General features: G+C 44.8%; 1 pseudogene; it reads right to left on the bottom strand.

Annotated features, from left to right (window-relative positions):
• Positions 1–586: 586 nt before the first annotated feature.
• LOC120438892 lies at positions 587–4,081 on the bottom strand (annotated as a pseudogene).
• Positions 4,082–4,613: the final 532 nt, after the last annotated feature.

The raw sequence follows: 4,613 nt of genomic DNA, 5'->3' as shown, positions 1-4,613 counted from the left end.
AAATGTAAGCTGGCTGATTTGGTTCATTTTTGTTTTTTGTTTGAAACTGAGCAAACCTGGTCTTCTCCTGAGGACTGCTGCAGGTATCATGCAAGCAAGTTAATTTAATAAAAAACCAACAACAAAAAACCCCCCCAAAAATAGAATAAAACTCATTTCAGGAGACAAATAACACTGATAGAGACATTTTTTGATTGGCAAACAGAAAGTTTCTAAAGAGTCGTGCACACACAAGTGACTACTACAACATGCTACCTAGTTAGGGGAGTTTGGGAATGACAACGAAGCGGAACAAAATTAGACCCAAATATTGTCATCGAAACGAAAAAACAAAAAGCTGAGGGGAGGGAATAGAGAGGAGGAAAGCTTAGTTGGCAGCGGGGTTGCTGAAGGGAAGCGGGGACGAAACAGTTCTGTGGAACGTCAACGTTTTAGTTGCATGAAAAGAGACTTAAGCCACAATACAAGAGAAAACAGTCAAGAATCACAATGATTAATAAGTTTTAACACTTGGTATTTTCGGTATTTTCAAAGGCTTTTCAGAAAGGATGGAAGCGGTGGTTTTCCCGCATACCGCTCCGCAAGCTCAGTTCTTGGTCAGGCTGCTGCGCCACCTCGCCAGCTTAGATCTGCGGGGAGAGTTTTACGTTGTGAGGAGAAGGGAATGTTTTTGAAGGGTGCAGGAGCTGCACGTTTGACTGTGGTGTGAGAGGAGCGTGTGTGTGTGTGTGTGTGTGTGTGTGTGTGTGTGTGTGTGTGTGTGTACCTTATCGTTCCTGCTAGCAGAGGATTAAAAGCGTACAGCCAGTCGTTCATGTCTTTCTCGCTGTTGGCCTGCAGGAGGATGCCTCCATGTTTTGTGCACACTGCAAATGTGTTGGGCGTCTGAAAAGAAAACATCACATTATATTCATGTTCATTCAAATGATAAATCCCAGTCCATTTGCCATTTCATCAATCAATGTGTCCAAAACTGGCCACCAAAACAATTTGAATGAATTGTCATTAAAGTCAAGCGTGTTACATCCAGCCTTTCTCTATCCTGCCTCAAACCGTACCTTAAGCATGGGCTGCTGGTCTTCGCTGTATTCCACCTGTGCTGTGGAGAGATTGAGAACGCCTCGCTCCACGGGGGTCGCTGTTGTAGATGAAGACGTAGGGCTGGTGAACAACCACAAAATGCTTCACCCATGAGTTAGAGCGAGGCTCCATGAAGCTTAGTTTACCCTTCTTGGACACAACAGATCTGAAAAGAAGAGATTTGATTCATTTATGTATTTTTTAGGAGAGCGCTTGTTTTTCTGAGGAAGAAGCAGAGTTGGTTTGTTTCCAGCTGAAATCATGCAGGTTCAGGAATTTGAATCGATCCACATCATTTCTGCTTGAACTCGAGAACATGAGTATCGACTTACATTTGGTCTGTGAGACACATGTCATAGTGACAGTATTTGGGTTAATATGGCATTACTCACCCTGGTCGCATTTCTTCAATATCAGGCACCAAGTTGAGGAACTCGTTCTTTGCAGCCCGCGCAAGGTAGGAGGTCTCCAGAGTGGGAACCATCGGGAAGTTTTCATAGTCTGAGCAGGATGGACTGGAGGCACGTGAGGTGTTCTCAGGGGTTCTTTAACACAAATCACACCAAGTTGCAATCAAATAGATAACCTGTCAATAACTGTTTGCAGATCAAGGTCAATGTTCCTAAAAATATGTTTACTTCTGGTCCATGGAGCCACAGTCCGACAGAGAGGGGCAGGTAGAGGAAGGGGTGAGGGTGGCACTGCTGAAGCTCGTCACGGATGGATCACGTCCGATCGGTGAGATGTCAGAAAGCTGAAGTGAAACAACAGCAGGATGAGGTAGACGTTAATATATCAACTCCCTGATGTGACACAGAAAGGCTATTGTTTTTATATCTTTGTATTATTTCTCACCTTGCAGTCACTGATGCTGTTCACCAGCTGGTTGTATTCACTATTGAAGGTGTGTGTCAGAAGGCGCAGGCACTACAACACAATAGGAACAAGACCCATCAGCTCCCAGCAGAGAAGGAAGAAGGCAGCAACAAGAACGCCCACTAAGCCGACGTTTTTCCTCACCTTGGTGGCCAGCTCCTTCTCACGATCCACCAGGCTCTCGATGTCGGTGGAATCGTAGCCGCTGCTCTCGCTCGGCGTGATGGCGCTTTCAAAGGTGGTGCTGGAGATCTGCGAGGAGATGGAGGTGGAGGTGGACAGAGTGCCGGAGCTCATGCTGGGAGACAGAGACTCGCTCAGGGACTTGGTGGCGGGAGCTGTTCCCACGGGAGCCGCCTCTCCCAGCTTCTCTCTCAGCACCAGAAGGTGACGGGTCTTTTCCACCTGGACGAAAGATGGGGGCGAATGTGAGGTGGGGAGAAGAGGGGAGGGCTAGTGCTAAAGAGACATAAACCATAAGACATAAACCAAAGTGCTAAAGAGAAAACTTTTTAGCACTTTGGTCTTTGAGTTGAAAAGTCATTTTTCCCTCTACGATATTAAACAAAGATTTATTTCTTTATAAATCTTTTAAGGCCCCACCTCCTGCAGCTGCTCCATCTTCTCTAGCTCCCACTGGTGCTCTAGGATGAGGCTATCTCCTCTGGGCCTCCAGCCGGCCAGGTTCTCCTCTCCAAGCACATAAGCCACTGATGTGTCCAGGACCTTCCTCCTCTGCACCCCTGCTCAAGACATGAGCCCTCATTAGGATGAAGCTCTCCGCAGAATTATGATAAAACAGCTGCTGTTCTTTAAACATGTTTCATGTCCGCTCACCTGGGCTTCCAGTGTCAGACATCTTACACAAGCTCAGCTCAGAGATCCCAGTCACTCGGTTACTATAATGAAGCAGAAGTCATGAACAAGGCAACTCTGTATCAGGGTCTATCTTTGATTGTGAAACAGAGATGGCCACAGTACAGCAGCCCAGATTTACCAGTCAGGAGTTTTGGAGTATTCAGTCCCAAAGAGTTTCTTGAGAGAACCGGGTGGGGAAATCTTGGCGTCTCGGGAGTAAAAGACCATGCAGATGTCTTTGGTGATAATGGCAGGCTGAATGCAATGGTCCAGCTGTAGAGAGGAGATAAAGGGTGTGTGTTAGACACGATGACATCAAGAGACTACATGTACAAACAGGTACAACACAGCAGAGCAGCGGCTGACCTCCAGATACGCAGATAAGGTCATGTAGATCTTCTCTCCACAGGGAGTGAGGCGGCTGAGCAGGAGGCAGTTGTGCAGGGAGATCTCCCACACTGCCTCAAAGTCCTGAAAAAGACAGAAAGAGGAAAAGTTAGCTTGACAGCATTATTTTTTATGAAGTCCTACTTGGTGCTAACATTACAGGGTCTCAGTTTACAGCAGTGTGTCATGCAGTTAAAAAAAAGTGAGTGATGTGAGCACAGTTCTGACATATCAGGAAGTGAACACAGTGACTGAAGCGGTGTTCACATTCATCCTTTAATCATGACAAAACGTGAGGAATCGCACTGAGGTGAGACCTTGACAACAGATAAACCAGCAGCCACAGAGTGTCAAGCGTCAGCCGACACCAATTCGGGACAATGATAAGAAAGAAATTCATTTACAGACATGTGAAAAAGCAGTTTTATGGATCTAGATTATTACAACACATAATTATTTATTTAAAACAACCCAAAATGCACAAATGACTATAACCAAGTACATCCTGTCATTCAGCCACTGATAGAACCAACTTTAACGGCAAAAACTTGAGGTAATCATTTTTTATTAGTGTTTCACAGCAGTGTGGACGTTCAATCATATTGAAGTCTCAACTTTGAGCCACTGCAGCACCACTCTGTTGTTGCTTTGCTGCTGTGCTCTGGAGTCACTGACCCAACAACGATCTCATTTGACTCTAGAATACTTCATGGCTCACTCAGTGACCTGCACACTTTGCAGGTTCTTTGGCAGCAAAAAAAGCCCAAATAATCATCACCCGTGCAAAACTGTTGGTATGCCGTGTTTGCTTTTCACCAATGTTAAAGCTGTGCATTAGGGCTTAGGTTTTCAACTTTGCAAACCTAACCCATGCTGCCATGTTGTATTTAGAGGGAAAATGGTTTCTCCTGGAAGCCTTTCCAAACAGGCCATATTTGTTGAGTCTTTTTCTAATTGCACTGTCATGAACTCCAACATTTAGCATGCTAACTGTGGCCTGTAGAGGCTCAGATGTGTGGGGTGAATTTTCTGGGACGTCCAGTCCTGGTAAGATTGGAAACAGTCTTAGATTTTTTTTAAAATTGCGAATAATCTTTCTTGCTGTAAAATGATCGACTTCAAAGCCTTCCCAGATTCATGGGTATCAACAACTGCTGCTCTCCTCCTCAGGATGTTGCCACTTACCTGAATACGTCACACCAGCAAACTGACAGTAGTGGTTACACTTACTGATGATCTAGTGCATTTGATTAGCACTTGGCTAATACTGACCCTCTTAACTAATTATGGAAATTACTTGGATGTACTTACTTTTTTAAACATCTGAATTTCGGCTCAGTGTTTGTTAAATAAATATTGACGTGGTATAATGTGTTCTGTGTTGTTCATCTGAGGTTGCATTTACCTCATAT

The sequence above is a fragment of the Oreochromis aureus genome, linkage group 3, assembly GCF_013358895.1.
Source record: "Oreochromis aureus strain Israel breed Guangdong linkage group 3, ZZ_aureus, whole genome shotgun sequence".
NCBI classification, from domain to species: domain Eukaryota; kingdom Metazoa; phylum Chordata; class Actinopteri; order Cichliformes; family Cichlidae; genus Oreochromis; species Oreochromis aureus.
The sequence above is the reverse complement of the archived record's forward strand: the minus strand, read 5'-3'. Positions and strand labels throughout refer to the sequence as shown.